Below are 20,501 nucleotides of genomic sequence, written 5' to 3'. Positions count from 1 at the left end.
GATTACTTCCTTACATAAGCATAGATAAGGGCATCAAACTTAAAGGAGTACATGGATCAGGAGTTTATGAGTTCATAGAAGAATAAGGGCAACCAGAAAGAAAGTTACTTCAAGGCTCAAGTCAATCACGCATTACCTAAAACTAGTGAACTAGGAATCCTGGAAGCATCTTGCGACATTCTTCAGTAGAACAAAGACATAGGAAGTACAAAGCAATTGACAAACATACAAAAATGACAACTATTTCCTTTTTGGTTTCATCTCCATAATATTGATTGGGTTTTTACGTTGGCTCGCCAAGCCTAACAGAACCCTCCTCCTTTACCCGGACATGGGACCGGCTATGTTGAACTAACATAGGCAGAGTTGAAACTTAAAACAATCAACAAACATTACATTACTAAAAAGGAAAGCTTTAAAAGTACATATGAATGTAAATTTTGAAAGTGTGTGTACCTTGAGCAAGCAGAACAACAATAATTTCATCTACACTGTAAAAAAAGTTTTACACCAGATATTGTAAACATCAAATGGATTGACAATTTAGTCAGCCCATCTGAGAAAATATTCTTGTTCTAAAGAGTGGTTTCCTAAATAGAATAGGAAAAAGTTCATCAAATAATTCATTCCACAGAAGTCAACATGAGTTCAGGTTCCTACTAACATGTTCTCAATGCAATACCATTCAAGCATCACTCAAACAAAAACTTACAAAAATAAAAACACTATAACTCTGACAAACAGCATAGTTTCACCCTAAATCCATACCAGACTAATCAATTATGAAAGAAATGTATTTCACATCAAGATAATAATGATAACTGCTATTTCTGAAAAAAAAGAATTCATAGCTGTAAGAAATCAAAGATAGCGAGCTGTTTTGAAAAGAAAATCTTTTTATTTACAAATTTATCGTCAGATGAATTAACAATTTTGTAAGCAAAATTTTGGTTCTTAAGGGTGGTTTACTAAATGGAACAGGTAAAAGTTAGTCAAAATAATTTCTTCTACAAAATTAGATAATCCAAGATGTTGTGCGGTAATAAATTATAATTTTGGTTTTTTTTTTCAAGCATGATATTTAAGTATACAGTGATACCAAATTATCATCGAGAAGGAGAGTCCATATTAGTCTATTACCTACTCGATTTAATTCAACCCTAAATCTTTACCAGCCCAATCAATTACACAAAAAGGTTGTAATGCACATGAAAAATCTAATAATCATAACTTCCCAGGTAAGGAGTATTAAATCGAAGACGTCATACAGTAAGAAACATTCAATCAAAGATAGGGCAAGGGGAGTGCACGTAACATGATATTTCAGTTTTCAGTTGACAGTAATATACCAATTAGTATCATTGACGTGCTAAGCCCATGTTACCTAGTGGAATTCAATCGAGATGGAGATAGGCTAATACTTGTTACCGTGCAAATTAACAGTACGAAATGGAAGACATTGTGCAGTAAGTAATTCTTTTTGTTTTGAAGCATGGCATTTAAGTTTACAGTGATACCAAATTATCATCGAGATGCAGAGTACATATTACCTTTTAGAAGATGGATTCTACCCTAAATATATACCAATCGAATAATTTGCTGGGAAAAAATGTAATGCCCACGAAAAGAACATCGAAGACACAGCGCAGTAAGAAATATTCAAGCAAATATAGGGAAAGAGGAGTGCAGGTACGTACCTAGAGCAAGGAGAGCAACATCTGCAGCAAACAGAAGCATCGAGTATGGGTTAGAAAAGAAATTAGGGCTAGCAAACACATACCGAACCTAATACATATCCATCTCCGGAGGCGGAGGTGGTGCCATCTGTTCCGACGCAGCTGGCGGCTGCGGCGGATCGTACTCCACGACGTACACCCCATCGACGGCCATGTGGTAGCGGATGAAGACGCAGATGACGCAAACGGTGGTGATGCAGTACAGGGACACCATCACGCGGCAGACGGGACCCCAGAAGTGGGCCAGGTCGGCGTTCGACGAGAAGGAGAGGAACTTGACGACGTAGAGCAGGACGATGAGGGCCAGGTAGGCGCCGCCGAGGATGTCCCCCGCGCAGCCCATGCTGCCGAACACGCGGTAGAAGGCGTAGGGCGCAAGTTTCATCCGCATCGACGCCGGTGGCCATGGAGCCCGCTCCTCGCCTCCTCCTCCGCTACCGCCGGCGCGGGTGGGGGGCCTCGAGCGGGCTGGGGCGAGAGATCTTGGGGCGATCCGAGTGGAGGATGGCTGAGCATCGGGACGGGAATCGGAGCGCATGCGGGAGTCGGGATTAATCGAGGGGATCGGGATTGCGGAATCGCGAACGGAGGGGCTCGATCGATCGGGATAGCGAACCGCGAAGTGCGCGCGGAATCGGGACTCGGGATCGAGAGCGGAGTTGTGAGGTCTAGGGTTTGGGATCCAGAGATCTGGGAATCGTAATGAACTGGGAATAGACGGGAGAGGCGGCGCGCTTCGGTTATATTTCCCGCGCTCCGATGATGGCGTAGCCCTCACGCAGTCATGCGCCACGCCAACCTGGACCGCTCGGCTCCAGCTTGGCGCTAGCTGGCTAGGTTGAGCCGAACGACTCATGCGGCATGCGAGCCAGCTTCAGTCACTCGAGTCAGGCTAACTCGAATCGGTCAAGTCGAGGGCGTCTAGCCAAATGGCTTAGGTCTCGATCGGGCTGAGCCAAGTCGGATGATCCTCTAGCTCGGAAATAAGTTCGGCTCGGTAGGGGCTTGAGCGGTGTCTGACGTAAGTTATGTTAACGGTTATACTACAGTGCAGTTATGTTAGATAATATTCTTTTATTTGAGTTAGGTCAATAAATATGGTCTGGTTCAACCAGATAGGGTTGCACTTGGCCAGTTGTCTCTTATTGAGCCGGGTTGAGTCATGCTGTTATCCATGTGACGTTAAGAAAAACAACTGAAATTCAGTAATAGATCTAAGTGTCACCGAGGAAGGGATTCTTTCTCTTCTTTTTCTTTTTCTTTCCCATCTTCTTATCTTATTCTTCCTCTTTTATACTAAAAATTAAAGCACTACTTGAGTCCCCTGGTGGTGGATCCACCCCTGCCAGAATCAACATGTTGGGAAAATTTTTTGGAAAAAAGGGAGGATATCGTATCAACGGTGGAAAAAAAGCTTGTTGGTTTGTCAACCGGTTTGGTATTAACAAAAACTACTATTAGCACATAAATTCGCTGATAGTGAACTCGGATGAGTTTCTGGGCATAGAGTAGAGACCAATATTTGAGCATCCCGAGAACAAGACCATCTCTAGTAGTTGTCCTCCACGAAGTCCTTAACGAGGGTTATCGGTGGCGGTGTTCGTACTCACGAAGGGACAAATATAATTTTGCCATTACTCTAAACCGTTATTATTCTAAACCGTTATCACAAACTTGCCATTAGACAATTGCACCAATGCCATCACAACAATCATTCAAGTGATCAGTGGCAAATGAGAAATTAAGAGGAAAACGCAGACTCTTCGTACGGCTACCATATTATCGTTGCAGTAGAACATATTGAGGCATTATTAGTTGTGGCATGTATAGGCTAGAATCATCGCCATGGTATAAACTACTGGGAAGCGGGTTTTGTATATTCTCAGGTGGACATCATCAAGCGCGTGCTTTGGTGGCTTGCTTGTTGGCCATCATGTGGGGCTCTCTCCTGGAACGAATCTCGAGGAGAAATTTGTGGCTACGGCCGCGGCAGGACATCCTTTTTGGTAAACGAAACGAACATGCCAGTTGTGCTTGAATGGAGCAGGGGCCAAACAAACAATGGACCGTTTCAGCTATGTCTAACGGTTTTTTTTGAGATGAAAATCTCGTTGTGAAGGAATTTTCATTCTTTTCAGCGTTTCAACGGTTTTTCTTCACGGTTCCCTTCGCAACGGGATTCTCAGGGTTATTTCCCTCAGGACGGGATTATCTCTTTTTTCCCTTCGCGATTCCCCTCGAAGGAAAGCTGTTGAAGATGAGAGGAAATAAAGAAAATATGAACAGGAAAGAGAATCGGGAAAGGAACGAAATGAAGAGAATATGCTTGGAGATGGTCTAAAAAAACATGGCAGTTTTTTCAAGTTTTTGGTTGTAAATGTGTTGTGTATTTTCTTCGCACACAACATGATCACTCACTCCACCCTGGACCAATGATCATTCCCTGCGAGATCGCAATTTTGACAAGCTACCCTTCTTCTTCTCAAACGGTAAAAACACGAGGAAGAAGAGGAATCTGTGGGATCAAATAGAAGAGGGTGCATTATATGTCAGTACGAATTGTGGTGATTATTCGGTTGTACTTGGTTAGATTCGCCACACAGCAATGGAATGATACAACAAACACCATGGCATGTAGGGTTGAAAACGGTAACGAAAATTTCCGATTTACCGGGGGCCGTTTTCGAAAACTGTTGACCGTATTTTTCGAAATCGGTAATTTTCGGAATCGGTATCGGTATCGGTAAAATGTCCCGGAAACGGCAACGGAATCGGTTTGAGGCACTTCCGACCGTTTAGTCGGTTTTCCGATTTATTTTGAAAAAAATCGATATGGCTTTCAGTATTTACCGAAATTTATCAGCCCACTTCACTTGGGCCTTCGGTTATTGGATCCGGCATCTACTAATGGGCTCACGGCCACAGAAAGAGAAACCCTCATGCGGTCACGCCACGCGCACGCACAGGCACAACCGCACGGCCCGCACAGGTACTCCTCAGTCCGCACCGCACTCCGCAGCACCGAGCCGCCGCCATCACGCAAAAACCCAGCGCGAGCCGCCGCTTCGCCGACTTGCGCCGCACCGCCCGACTCCTCCGCCCAGGGCATCCTCTCCGGCCGGCGCATCCGGCTGCTCCACTCGGCACATCCGGCTGCTTCTCCGCTCGGCGCATCTTCATCTTCTCCATCCAGCTGACGCATCCGGCTGCTCCGCCCGCCCGGCGCTTCTTCTCCATCCGGCTGCTCCGCCCGCCCGACGCATCTTCTCCATCCGGCTGCTCCGCCCGCCCGACGCATCTTCTCCATCCGGTTGCTCTGCCTGCCCAGCGCATCCGGCTGCTGCGCCCCCCAGTGCATCTTCTCCATTCGGCGTCTGCCCCGCTCGGCGCCTCTTCTCCGCTCGGCGTCTGCCCCGGCCAGTGCATCTCCTCCGCCCGTGGTGAGCTACTGAGTACTGAGCTTGGTTGCCTGCTCTGATTTGTGGCCAGGAATTGAAGCTTGTCACTGGTCAGGTTGCCCGGTGTGGCGGTGTGCCGGTGTCCATCACAGACGAACAGTGGCTTCTTCATTGATGATTTTGCTCTAAAGAGTATAGTTGGTTAGTTGCTGAGATATACGATGCAGGAGGAACTGAGGAAGTATTGAATTTGATCGGAAATGGTGATTAGATCATAGGCTTAAATAGATTCTTTATTCTGCTTTTTTTAGATTAAGGAATAAAAATTATCCCGGTCTTGTTGGAGTAGTTCGTACTAGTCCATTTGTGAATTTAGTTGTGAGCGTCTGAGCACTTAGCGCCTGGGCGCCTGAAATTCTAATCATAATAGGCTAATAGTAGCTGTGTTCATGGAAGCATACTTTGAGTGTTGATCTGATCCTATAGTTGTTGTTTCTTCCCCATATTATAACTTGAATATTTGTACAGTCTGAAATGCGCTATGCATAATTTAGTGATCGTGTTGTTGTTTTTTATGCTTCCAGGTCTTTCCTTCCATATGGCTTATGTTATGTAGATCAGTAGATGTATCTATTTATTTTTGTATCATCCATATGGCTTATGTTATGTGTGTTTACTTTACTTGATAGTCTCTTCATTCTGAATGATTTCTTTTATTAGATGAAACCACCTACCGGAGAAGTGACTTCCCGACAGCGCACGGTCATGGATCCGCCCCCATCTCGTGATGCTACCGCCACTTCCTCTCAGAACTCGCTTGTAGGTAATAATCAATTACAACCTCAATTGCAGATTCATCAACTCATACTTCATTTGCTTTGCTGATTTTCAATTGTCTATCAATGGATGATAGGAACTCAGAACAAAGTGGTGTTAGCTACAAGTGCAAGTGCGAGTACAAGTGTAGTGGGTGCAAGTGCCGATGATATCATTGATGTGGACCATGAGGATGATGGACAACCTCCTTTAAAATAGCAAAAGAAGAGCACATCAGATGTCTGGCAGTATTTCACCAAGTACACAATGACAGTGGAGGAGAATGGCAAGAAGGTTGATCAGTTGTGGGCATAATGTAAGTTCAAAGGGTGTAATAACAAAACCAGCAAAGGTAGAGCTGAGAGTAATCGAGGAACCACAGGGTTTTGGAGTCATCTAAAGCATTATCATAATATTGTTAAAGGCCAGCAACAACTCAAATCAGAAACTGATCGTGAGAAAGGTATGACAGTTATTGAACCATACAAGTATGATCAAGACGTTAGTTTGAGGAAGTTATACATTGCAATAATCATGCATGAGTATCCTTTTAACATAGTTGAACATGAATATTTTGTTGAGTTTATAAAATCCCTGCGTCCAAACTTTCCTATCAAGTCTCGTATCACTGTTAGAAAGGATATAATGGACCTCTATTTGCAAGAAAAGGATAAGATGTATGCTTATTTTAAAACCCTTCAAGGCCGTTTGAGTGCAACTATGGATATGTGGACATCAAATCAGAACAAGGGGTATATATGTGTGACTGTCCATTGGGTAGATGATGATTGGCGTATTCAAAAGAGGATTATCAATTTCTTCCATGTGCCAGGACGACATACTGGTGAGAATATGTCTCATACCTTAAGTTCATGTATGTTGAAATGGAACATCGAGAAGAAAATATTTTCTTTGACTCTAGACAATACTGCTGCAAATGAAGTTGCGGTTAAGGATGTCATCTTAGGACTCAAGAAGCATTGTCCATTAATCTGTGATGGTCTCTTTTTTCATGTGAGATGTGCTAATCATATTCTTAATTTGGTTGCTAAAGATGGTATGAGTGTGATTGCATCTTCAATTCAGAATATTAGAGCATTTGTGGTGGCTGTGAAGGGTTCTCCATTGCAATGGGAGGAGTTCCTAAAGTGTGCTACTAAGTGTGGATTGGACACAAAGTCGGGCCTCTCACTTGATGTTTCTACTAGGTGGAATTCAACGTATACTATGTTGAGGGATGCTTTATATTACAGGGCTGCTTTTGAGAGGCTCATGTCTTGCGAACGTGGCAGGTATGAGAAAATTGCTCCTTCTTCTGCAGAATGGGAAAAGGCAAAATCTCTTATACCATGCTTGAAAAAGTTCTTTGATCTCACTGAGTTATTTTCTGGTACATTATATCCAACTGCAAACTTATTTTTCAAAGGCTTCTGTGAGATTAAGTTCTTGCTAACTGATTGGTGTCATAGTGATGATCCTACTATTAGTAGCATGGCAACTTCTATGAGTTTTAAATTTGAGAAGTATTGGAAGAAGTCCAATGTTGCTCTTGCTATTGCAAGTGTTCTTGACCCTAGGTTCAAGAGAAAAATTGTAGAATTTTACTTAAGGAGGGTGTACAAAAATTCCTATCAAGATGAACTTAACAAATTTAATTGTGTTATGAGGAACATGTATGAATGCTATGCTGCTAGTAATCCTTCATCTTTAAAGAGTAAAGCACCTGCACCTTCAACAGAGGCAGATTTATTTATAGACACGGTAGATGAGGAACTTGATAGCTACCTATATGACACACATGACCTAGATGATGATGCAAACGACTTGGATAAGTACTTGGCAGAACCACCATTAAAGGTTACCAAAGCCAATTATCATACATTTGATATTTTAGCATGGTGGAAGGGTCAGAGGGATGAGTATCCTATTCTATGGCTGCTTGCTCGTGATGTGCTTGCCATGCAAGTGTCAACGGTAGCTTCTGAATCGGCTTTTAGTGCTGGTGGCCGTGTTGTTGATCCATATCGTTCTCGTCTTGATCCTGAGATGGTACAAGCACTGATTTGCACTAAAGATTGGATAGCTGCAGCAAAAAAAGGTGACAATTTAAACTTCTACTCATGTAAAGTCTTCACATTTTTACTAATGTACATGCCTTGAAATTTCAGGTTCTAAGAATGTTTTGTCATTGGTCATTGGTCATTGATCTTGATATTCTTGAGGGTGTTGCTAATAATCTGATGTTTGAGGTATAAAATATAAATTATACAACTACTTCTATTTTCTGTTCTCATTTGTGCAAAATAACTTGCTGGAGATTAATTGAATAATTTTTCTACAAAACAACAGAACGAAGACTTGGCAAGTGATAATGATGAGCTTGAGGTTGAGCTGTAGGCCGCCAAAAAAGTGAAGAAAGAGTAAATTCAAAAGTGATGAGTTTGTGTTGTGCTTGGTCAAATAATATTTGTATGGACAAAACTTGTATGGAGACTTAGTGTTGCGCTTGTATGGACACTTTAATCCTTGTGACGAGGTTGTGTTGTGCTTGACTGCTTGTATTGAAACTGAAATTCTTGTGCTAAATATTTGCGCTTATATGGAAATTTTTATCCTTTTACTTGTCAATTAGCAATTGTTTTATCATAAAAGATGTATCGATATACCATATACTCATGTCGATTATAGTCATGTCATGTATGACTTCATTAAACTTGTCGTATGTGATGTATAACTTGTGAGCTACGTTTTGGTGTTTTCGTTCAGAATTATCGATCCCCGATCGAAATTGACATATTATCAATCCAATAATATCGTTTTCGATTTTCCGATATAACTGATACCGTATTCGTTTTCGACATTACCGCTACCGATTCCGTTTCCGAGAAAAAATACGGAAATGAAAACGGTTTTAGCGTATTTCGATCGTTTCGACCGTTTTCAACCCTAATGGCATGAGTCCACCCGACCCATCGGAGCCCGAACCGCGGTCCCACATGGCAGACACCCTCGAACTTGTTGAACCGGACCAGGCAAGGCAACCAGCTCTTCTCATCCCAGTATCAACTTGTCGCTTCGCTCTTCTTCTGAGACCACAATGTTCCTTTGTCGCCGGTCCGATCGTGCATCATGGCTGTGCACACTATAATCAGTGAAAACAGATGAAATTTTATAGATGGAGTGTCATAAATGGTTTTACATCCGTCACTCATAAAATATATATAGACGGTTACTAAAACAGACATATCTGTAACATGATTGTTGTCTAAGTATGCTATAACTCATGGATGATTTTTACAAATCCAACTGTTTCTATCATACAGATACAAACAGAGTTCTGTGATATTTTCAAAGATAGTTTCTTGTAAGATCTATCTGTATCTGTATGATAGATACAGAGATGAATTTTCTATAAAAAAATCATCTGTAGTTAAATACCCGGATACTATTTTAAACTTGACCCTTTCACTCATCCGCTCCCCATTACCCCCATATACACAAATTCCTCATCTCCCTCACTGAAGAGATAAGAAGTTCATCTCCCTCACTCTCATTGCTATCCGATCCTCTTCTTCAAAGGTTTTTTAGGTTTTATTTTTGCGAGAGAGGTTCAAGATCTGGGTCTGAACCCTTTTCCTGCACTAAGGTAAGCAGGGTTTGCATATGTGTACTGAGTGTAATGTGGTGTTTGTGCATCACATATCTGCAATAGAATGTCTTTGTTAACTGCTATCAAGCGCTAGGAGTATGGGGTTGTTTCTATGACTGCTTCCACGATTCAGATGCTTGGTATTGATTTTGGTCCTGTGGAATATATATTTTTCGTTGCTTTGAGGGCACCACCGTGGACCTACTTTATGCTGTGAATCATGTTCTATTGCCTTTTATTTATGATGGAAATTTCTCTATTGGTGTTCGTCGCAGTAGAGACATTTTTGTAAACTGCAAGACTAATTTGAACCGTCATCTCTTACTTAATAAGGGCAAGAGATTTGGAAGCAATGTAGTTTAGTTTTGGCATATAACTGAGTTAATCATGATAGATCATGATCCGGATGACAACGATATAATGATTGAAGATAATACTTTTGTTGAGATTGTGGTGAAACACAGGTGATTGAGATGATTTGCTCGGTCACCTTCAGCTGAAGGCCTCGGCAAATTTGGCCGCTCTAGCGGCTAGTCCGGCGGCGTCAACGTATTCCACGGGCTCCAATGGAGTTCCAACTCCAGCAAGGGCATCTTGGAATACATCTAGGGTCAGATGGAGGATATCCGGGCCCCCTCATAAGCGAGGGTGTCGTGAGACTCAAATAGTTCTACAAGGTGTCACACTTAGAACGAGAAGGTAACAAGATCGCATGTTCAAGATGTCGGGGGCTTACCTTTTGACTTGCCATCTAGTTCAAAGCGTATCTTCTCCTTTTTAGTGGCTTCCTGGGAGAGTTGGGAGCCTAACTCGCCCAGTAGATGGTCCATCTCGAGTTCGGCCGCCCAAGTGGTAGCCTCCCAGACCTCGCCACGGAGCTTGTGCAACCATGATATGTACAGTTACAAAGCATCAGGTCTAGGGATGACAATAGGGCTCCGTTTCTCGGTAACCTACGGGGAATTCCCTTATTAGGGGATGGGTATGGGAAAATTTGATCCCTGCAAACTTATATGGAGATGGGGATGGGAAGGCGTTTCCCGTCCTTGCTCCTCGTTATATCCATGATATCACACAAATACATGTTTTTCTTAGTATATAAATATACAAACAATACATTACGTAGGAGAAGTAATAAATAACTCTTATATTTTTTATCTAACCTATAATATTTAACCCATCTTGTATTAATTATCCTCGTATGCATTAATAAATTACTTATTTATACTACAAATGCATTGTTAATATATAGAAATAATCAACTATGATTCAATTTTACATTCCTATTGGGGATCCGAACCCCGCAAAATTCTCCGCGGGGATGGGGATGGAAGAAAACTCCCCTCCCCCCGATAGCTAAATGGAGACGGGGATGTAGAAACATTCCCCAGTGGAGATTAGCCCCATTGTCATCTCTAATCTACGATTTCATCAACTAAATGGTTCTTTTATAGGAAGACACTTACTATAAAATAAGGAACTAAAGATAGCCTCCGGGTCATGATCACCTGGACCTTGGGCACCCTAGATGACCTCTCTCCAAGGCATATCATCAGGCATCCCATAAATTAGGCTCGTGATTGCTTAGGGCGATGAAACCTCCACTTTCCGGCTTTCGTCGGCAGGCGGCCGGGGCTCAGTAGGCTCATTCCCACCCCCCTCGGAGGGATTGATGTCCATGTTCCGAAGTGGTCGCAGCTTGGGGGCTGGCGGTGGCGCTCCGAGCATCATGCAAAAAGGAATCTAAAAGTTTGTGCTCACATGAACATGAGGAGGTCATCCATGATGATAAACTTACCTGGGTCAGTTCATGCCCTGAAAGGACATCAGAGGGACAAGTGTCACGCCTCGAAAATGGGCACACACGACAGTCGGCACATAATTATGGATTAAAAACTCATAACCATGTTAAGGTAAAACATACTCAAATAAAATTAGTGGTTTATAGAGCAACTAGCGGAAGCTTTATTTATATGAGAAGTCATAATTTACATGGTTAAGTGTTTGCTTATACAACTTATTTTGATGTAAACAAATATTAAACACTACACTATTGATATATCCTAAAATTTACTGTGTATAGCACATTGTTGTTGATATCTTGATCATGAGCTTGAGATTCTGCGTTTAACACCAAAGGCAAGTATGAGTATAAAATACTCAGCAAGATAAAGACATTGCATCTATAAATAAACCTGAATTATTCTTATATCCAAACTTTATTATTTATTATCTCTGCAAAGGTTGTCTAATCACTAATATCACATCGTGTTTTGTACCACGACGAGGCCTGAGCTTTTCCTATGGATAGTTCCAAATGCACGTGTCACACCATACATGTGAATAAGACAGTCCCAGCTACATGATTAGATCTTTCGCTAGGCACTCCCATTAACTCAAAATATATCGAATATCCACATCAGTATCCACTCTACTATTAGTGATCGACAACATATGCATTTCTACTCTAGAAATACAAGCGTAACTTAAAATATAGTATCAAATTGCAATATTAATAGATAATAATGTGTAATAATGGGAAATACAATATTGAAATATAAACAGAATATAATTCTGATATAAATATGTTACTCTAAGAGGGTGTGAACGTAGCTTGCAGATAAAAGCATAATAGTAATAGAGTAGCATGCCAACACAGCTTGCAAATAAAAATATAATAGTAATAGAGTATGGAATCTGATGTCAATGTGTTTAGTCCGAGAATATTGCACGGAATTTTTAGCAATACTTATAGCACTAGTGTTATCACAGAAAAGTGGAACAGTCTCTAAATTAACACCATAATCTTTAAGTGTAGCAACTATCCAAAGAGTTTATGAACAACAATTAGCAGTAGCTACATATTCAGATTCAGCAGTAGATTGTGCAGCAAAGGACTGTTTCCTAGATGACCATGCAACAAGAAAATTACCCAAAAAATGATATATACCAGATGTATTTTTTCTATCAATTTTACAACCTCTAAAATCAGCATCAGATTCAAATACGAAACTAAACCAACAAATATTGAGTAAATCAGATATGTGGATCAACAGTATTTCTTGGTCGAAGTGTAACACCCAAAACTTCAAAATTTTGAAATAATTTAAAATTTTGCTAGAAATTAAATAAGTGGATTTCATTTTAAGCTCTATAGGAAATTAATTTCTAAATTTAATTTGGAATAGGTTGAATGTTTGTCGCATTCATGCCGTTGTAGTTGCAATAAGGTTTTATTGTGTGGGAAATTTTGCTAAAATTCGCTAGAGTTCGCTCGGTTAAAATCTCTTTTGAAAATAGTTTGAAACCTAAAGCAAAGAAAAAGATTTCTAAAATAGAAAACCCTTCTTGGGCCGTCTTCCCCGCGCCGGCCCAACCCGCCTCTTTCCCCCTCCCTTTTCCCTCCCGCTGTGGGCCGCGCCCCTCCTTTTCCCGCGCAGGCCCGCAGGCCGAGCCGGCCTGCCGCGCCCACCGAGCCGCCTCACCTCCGCCCGCCTCGCTGCCAAGTGGGCCCGGTTCCGAGCCGAGCTGCCGAGCCGCCGGCTCACCTTCTTTTTCATCCCGCCACCAGACGCCGACGCCCCAATCGCCGCGGCCATTTCAAATCGAAGCCTCCCCGTGCCTTAACTCTCCAATCAAACCACACCACCATGATCGCCGCCCCCAATTCCCTCCATTTGAGCTGTTTCCCCCTTGAATTCCCACTCTTTTGCATGGAAACCGAAGTTTTTAGTTCATTCGAGCCGCCGGCCGAATCTCCTCGAATCCGGCCGTTCCACTCCTCCTCTCGGGTATATAAGGGCTCCATCGGCATCCTTGTTCGGTTCCACACCCGAATACCCCGTTTCCCCTCTCTCTTGTGCACGGATTTGAGCCGCCGCCGTCACCTCCATTGCCGCCGGTAAGGAGCTCGGTCGCCGCTCTTTTTCTCCTCAACCAAACCGCGATTAAGCTCGTTCTTCGCTCTTTTGGTGCCACCGGACCTCTAGGAGCTCACTCCAGCGCTTCTTGGAGCTTCTCCCGCCGTCGGACGCCGTTCCCGCCAAGACCGAACACCTCCGCCCGCCGTTCTCCGTCGCCGGCCACCTCCGGACCTCTTCCGCCGCCGACAAGCCCGCAGTAAGTTTCCCCGCGAGCTCCTCGTTGCTATGCGCCAAGTCCCGATGTAATCCGTGGCCGGATGCGCCTTTTGCGCATCGCCGGCCGCTGCTCCCACCGTTGAAACCGCCGGCGCCACCCCCTTTTTGATTTCCGGCCGTCGGATCCCGGTTCTTCGGCCCGGATTAGACCGGCCAATTTTATACCCCTTCGGTCCACCATGGACCGGTGGACCGATGCTCTTTCAGTGGTCCACAAGCCCATAGACCAATTCCATATCATTTCCCATTTGAGAAATAATTCAGTAATTATTTTATTGCGTCATAATCCAATTTTCAGTATAAAAATATTTCGGTTTACTCTCTGGAAAACATGTAAAATTTGCAGTAAAGTCCCTACATCTTCAAAAGCTTATAACTTTTTGCTCGTAGCTCCGATTTTGGCGATTTTCGCGTCAAATCGTTCGTAGCGTCGTGTAGAATCTTTTTGTAGAGTTTTTGAATACTTTCAGTACTGTTTGGTGTACTGTTCTTAGAGTTTTGTTTGGTTTGTGTTTTTCCGGTCCGTCGTTTAGGAGCTGAGCAGTTCGGCAACCTCCAAGACCAAGTTTTCGAGGACTTTGAGCTGCAACCCGGTGAAGGCAAGTGCCCTTGAGCATTCCTATACCAGTTTTAGGACTTGCAGGTGTAGTTTTTATCCTTCAATATGCATGCTATCCAAAATGATATCCCATGCTAGGGTTTACTAGTTTTGTCTCGATATTTTCCTTGTCGCTGTTGATGTATCGGGTTAAGAAGATGGGTAGATCATGCTAGCGCTGTCCGGGTGGGAAAAATGGTTAATATTGATTAATGAACTATGTAATACTGTTCAGGTGGAAAAATGGTAATTCTTTTGTAGCAACATGGTATAGGTCTTCCCCAACAGAATGGATGGATTGTGGTGGTGCCTATGGCAAGTTTGTGTATGTATCTATTTGGGGTCCTAAGGACCGGTTCTTGGGCATGTAACCAAGTTATATCCGTACAACCACGAGGCCTATATGGGTACGGCCTGGCCAAATAATTAGCGACCACCGATTCTGTGGGCATCACTGGTCGAGTATGTGGCACAAGAGGGGGCTTCTGCAGCGACTTGGTCGGCTGTTAGCGGTGAAACCTTAGTGGGTGCCTACAAATCGGCGGGAGTTTTGTAAAGGTCTTGTAGTGAGACCCCGGCTCCGTACCCCGGAAGTATGGAGTAACAAGGGAATCACGACTCGTGGATCTGTGCAAACTCTGCAGAGTATCAAACTGGTCGATCAGTCGTGCTCACGGTCAAGAGCGAGCTTGGACTTCTTCAAGATTAGTTGGATCTGGGTTTTGGTATGGTTGGTCGGGTAGCCAGGTAATGGGATTATCTGGTGAGCTTTGGGTAACCGGATATGGGATACCCGGTGAGTCAAACCCCTTTGGTTATAACAAGTGTCTTCACCTAGTAAATAGGATGCCTGTTGTTGGAAGTATAGGTTAAGTCATAGTTTTAGTTGCTTAGTGCTAATAACCCCTGTCAAGCCTTTTTCTTGTCTAAAGCCTCATACCCTACTTTCCCCTGCACTTGCGGAGTACAACCTTTTGTACTCAACCTTGTTATTCTCCCCTGCATTCTTCCGCAAATCAGAAGCTGTCTTTGAAGCTAGTACCTTCGACCTCGACGACTTCGACCCCGAGCTACTGTTCTAGGCTGTGGAGCCCCCGGTTGACGTCTTCGCCTGTGGAAGCTGGAGCCGCTGGCGCTGAAGACCCCTCTTGTCTCCCGCTGTGCTTTCTGTTAGACCCTCGGGTCATTTTGTAATAAGGTTAAGTACGATGTATCTTTTGCACTGTGATGATAATACTAATGATGTAAACGCATGTATGGAAGTTGTTCCTGGCATACATGTGTTGTGCCCGGTTTTGGTTCCTTTAAAACTGGGTATTACAGAAGTGGTATCAGAGCCGTGTTGACCGTAGGACGCAGCTTAGGTAGACTGGACACGCTTAGGACTTATGTTTGTACAAAATTTACTTTCACAAAATTGTATTCCTCCAGTTATTCCTTTCTCGGTCTACTGCTTTTTATAAAATGGTTACTAATTTCTGACTTTTCCAAAATTTTAGATGGCCCGTACGAAGATCACCCCCCGCAAGCGCGTGCTGGTTCCCGACGTGGAGGTTCCTGCTGGTGTAGTCTGGAGGTACCAACCCCCAGCTGAGTTCTACTTCGACGGACAGTTGGCAGGGTACTTCGCCCGCACGTTGTGGTATCTGCTGCAGGGTCTCGGCTACCACGACGCTCCACTCTTCAAAGGTGTAAGAGTTCCGCTTGGAGACCATGGTTACTCCTGGACAGTGGAGGTAACAATGTTCGAGAGGCCCTCCGCCGACGACCTTCGCCGAGTTCGCCGAGTCCACACAGCCACCGCCCCCAGAGCTACGTTTGAGGCAGGGATCGAGGACGCTTCTCGCCAGGCTCTGGCTGTTCTCTGCCGGGAGAACAGACAGGACCTCCGCCTCACTCAGTTCGGGAAGTTCCCGCAGCGCCCGTCAGGCAGTCTGGAGGTCATCTTCGCGCCCATCAACAATGAGCCGGATCTCCGTTTGCGAGAGCAGGTCCGCCTCACCGCCGCCCTCTACGCCGAGCTGGACAGAGCACTCGATGAGTTGGAGGATCTTCACCAGCACCACGCCGAGCACAAGCAAATGATCTACGAGCTAGAGATCATGCTGCAGGATCCCGACCAGCACCCCGACGAGGCTCCACCAGCACCGCCTTCCGCCCCTGCACCGCCCCGTTCTCCTTCGCGCAAGAGGCTCCGTCAGGCAGATGTTGCAGGACCTTCAGGCACCGCCGGCCAGGAGTAGAGTCGAGCTAGGAAGATGTCCCCTAGCAGAATAAGTCGTTTAGACTCGTGTCGTTTGTAGTAGGGTGTGCTTGTGCTTGTGCCTGTTCTGTGTAGACCTTGTTTTGAGTTGGATCTTTGCTTGAGTGTTGGTGTGATGTAGGGGTTTCCCCTCTACATTTCATCAGTTATTATAATAATAGTCGGGAGTCCTTTCTTTCTGTTTCCTTCAGTTTCTATTAGTTCTTGTCTCGTTTTCCGTCCCTGTTTTTCCCTTATGCTTCACGCGCCTTGGCAACAACAGATGGTGAACACCCGACGTAACAACAACACCAACGACAACATCAACAACAACACTGTCAACAACAATGCTGCCAACAATAACAACCTTCCTCCCCCGCCACCCCTCATGGACGCCAACCAAGTCATGACTCTTCTTCAAGGTTTGGTCCAAGCCATCAACCAGCAGCCTCAGGCTCAGCAGGCACCGCTGCAGCAGCCACAGTCTAGACTCAGGACTTTCTTGAGCACCCAGCCACCTACCTTTTCTCAGGCAATAGAGCCAATGGAGGCAGATGATTGGCTAAGGACAATCGACAGCAAGCTTCAGATAGCTCAGTGCAATGGAAGAGAAAAAGTTCTCTTTGCATCCCACCAACTCAGTGGGCCAGCTCAGGAGTGATGGACTGCTTACACTGCCGCTCATGAGGACCCCCAGGAGATCACCTGGGCAGAATTCCGAAACAGTTTTCGCGCTCACCATGTTCCTATCGGAGAAATAAAGCTGAAAAGGAAGGAGTTCCTCAGTCTCAAGCAAGGCCCTATGTCTGTGAGAGAGTACCTCACTAAGTTCACTCAATTGTCTCGCTACGCCCCCAGTGATGTTGACACAGACGAGAAGAAGCAGGACTGTTTTCTTGAAGGTCTAAACTCCGGTCTGCAGTATGCCCTCTCTGCCAACGAGTACCCTAATTTTCAGAAATTGGTGGATAGAGCTTTCATATTAGAGAAGAAGCGCCAGAATCTAGGTGAAGAACGTAAGCGCCATCTGCAGGGTCAGTCTTCTGGCAGTAACACTCGCCCCCGTTTCAACGCCCCTGCCACTGGTCCGATGTTCCGCCAGGGAGGTCAGAACCAGCCACAGCAAAACCAGTAGAGGCCGCCGCAGAAGATGCAAGGTCAGGTTGCAGGGTCTTACAAGCCCCCGATTCAGCAACAACAACAGCCTCGCCCCAACTTCCAGCAGCAGTGACCCAACCACAACCAGCCACAACAGCAGAACCGCACAGGTCAGGGGTCAGGCAACATTGGTCCGTGTTTCAGTTGCGGCCAATTCGGGCATCTTTCCAAGCAATGCCCTAAGAAGCAGCAAGGTCAGGCCCAAGGTAGCAACAACCAGCAGCAGCAGCCCCGCCAGAACGCGATGCATGGTCGCGTCAACCACGTTGCAGTGGAGGAAGCCCAAGAAGCTCCCGACGTAGTGCTGGGTATGTTCTCTGCAAACTCTCACCCCGCAACAGTATTATTCGATTCAGGTGCTACGCATTCTTTCATATCATACCAGTTTGTGAATGCTTATAAATTGCCAAGAGCATTAATGAAAAATAGAGTACTAGTAAGTTCTCCTGGAGGAGCAATGGAATCAAGGCAGGTATGCCCTAAAGTAAATATAAGCATAAGGGGGGTAGATTTTCTTGCCAATCTCATCATTCTGGAATCCAAAGGAATCGATATCATTCTGGGAATGGATTGGCTAACCAAGTACAAAGGAGTCATAGGATGTGCAACAAAGACAGTACAGCTGACGCATACTGAGGGTACCAAAGTGGAATTCCAAGCTACAACAGAGTCAGCTATCAACGCCAGTTTGAACAAAACCAATGCAGTGGAAGATAGCAGGGTGGTCAGCGAATTTCATGATGTCTTTCCGGAAGATTTACCAGGTATGCCACCTGATCGAGAAATTGAATTTGTCATTGAATTAGTACCTGGAACGGCTCCTATATATAAGAGGCCATATAGAATGGATGCCAATCAGTTGGCTGAGCTCAAGGAGCAAATGCAAGAGCTACTAGACAAAGGGTTTATCCGCCCCAGTTCTTCGCCCTGGGGAGCCCCTGTAATCTTCGTTCCAAAGAAGGATGGTACACAGAGGATGTGTATAGACTATCAAGCTCTGAATGAAGTAACAATCAAAAACAAGTACCCTCTGCCTCGCATTGAAGATCTGTTTGATATGCTGATAGGAGCATGTGTATTTTCCAAGATTGATCTTCGGTCTGGATATCACCAGCTGAAGATTCGTGCTTCGGATATCCCCAAAACTGCATTTGTTACTCGGTACGGTCAATACGAGTACAGTAATGTCTTTCGGACTGACCAATGCCCCAGCATACTTCATGTATCTGATGAACAAGGTTTTTATGGAATATTTGGACAAGTTCGTTGTGGTATTCATTGATGACATCCTGGTTTACTCCCAGAACGAAGTAGAACATGAGGAACATTTAAGGATGGTATTGCAGAAACTCAGGGAGAACCAGATGTTTGCCAAACTAAGCAAATGTGAATTTTGGTTGAAGGAAGTTCCTTTCCTCGGTCACATCATATCAGCAGGAGGTGTGTCCGTAGATCCATCCAAGGTAAGAGACGTTCTGAATTGGAAGCCACCGCAGAATGTGTTTGAGATTCGTAGTTTTGTGGGTTTAGCAGGATACTATCGTCGATTTATTGAAGGTTTCTCCAAGATAGCGAAGCCCATGACCGAACTGCTAGGAAAGGGAGCAGAGTTCAAGTGGACAACAGCTAGAGAAGCCAGTTTCAATGAATTAAAGAAAAGATTGACCTCAGCACCAGTTTTGATCATGCCAGACACTCAGAAGCCGTTCTCGGTATATTGTGATGCATCCCGTCAAGGTTTGGGATGTGTGCTTATGCAAGAAGGCCACGTTATAGCTTATGCATCCCGGCAGCTAAGAAAGCATGAAGAGAATTATCCAACGCATGATTTGGAGCTGGCCACAGTTGTTCATGCACTCAAGATTTGGAGGCATTACCTGATTGGACAAAGATGTGAGATATATTCTGATCATAAGAGCTTAAAGTATATTTTCACTCAGCCGGATCTTAACCTAAGACAACGCAGATGGTTAGAGCTTATTAAGGACTATAATTTGGGAATCAACTATCATCCAGAAAAGGCAAACGTAGTAGCCGATGCCTTGAGCAGAAAATCTCAGGTTAATTCTATGACTCTCCAAGAGTTGAGTCCCGAACTATGCAAAGAATTCGAGAGGTTGAATCTAAGTATGGTGTGTAATACCGAGATGATTGCTATGGAAATAGACTCAACACTTGAACAAGATATAAGGAAGGGTCAGCTTGAAGATGACAAGATTTTGGAGATCAAGCAGTTGATCAAAGCAGGCAAAGCCCCGGACTTTTCTGAAGACAAGCAGGGTACAATATGGTATAAGCATAGGATTTGTGTTCCGAACATAAAGTCTATTCGGGATACTATTTTAAAGGAAGCTCATGATTCAGCGTATTCTATTCACCCTGGGAGCACCAAGATGTATCAAGATCTTAAGGATCAGTACTGGTGGTATGGAATGAAACGTGCAGTAGCAGAACACGTAGCTTTGTGTGATATCTGTCATCGGGTCAAAGCTGAACATCAAAGACCCGCAGGACTGCTACAGCCACTAAAAATACCTGAATGGAAGTGGGAAGAAATTAGCATGGATTTCATAGTGGGTCTACCACAAACGCAATCAGGATATGATTCTATATGGGTCGTGGTTGACCGGTTGACGAAAGTGGCTCACTTTATTCCAGTTAAGGAATCCTATCGAGGTCCAAAGTTAGCCGAGTTGTACATGTCCAAGGTTGTATGTCTGCATGGAGTGCCTAAGATAATTGTATCCGATCGTGGCAGTCAGTTT

This window comes from Phragmites australis, chromosome 15, assembly GCF_958298935.1.
Source record: "Phragmites australis chromosome 15, lpPhrAust1.1, whole genome shotgun sequence".
Taxonomy (NCBI): domain Eukaryota; kingdom Viridiplantae; phylum Streptophyta; class Magnoliopsida; order Poales; family Poaceae; genus Phragmites; species Phragmites australis.
The sequence above is the reverse complement of the archived record's forward strand: the minus strand, read 5'-3'. Positions refer to the sequence as shown.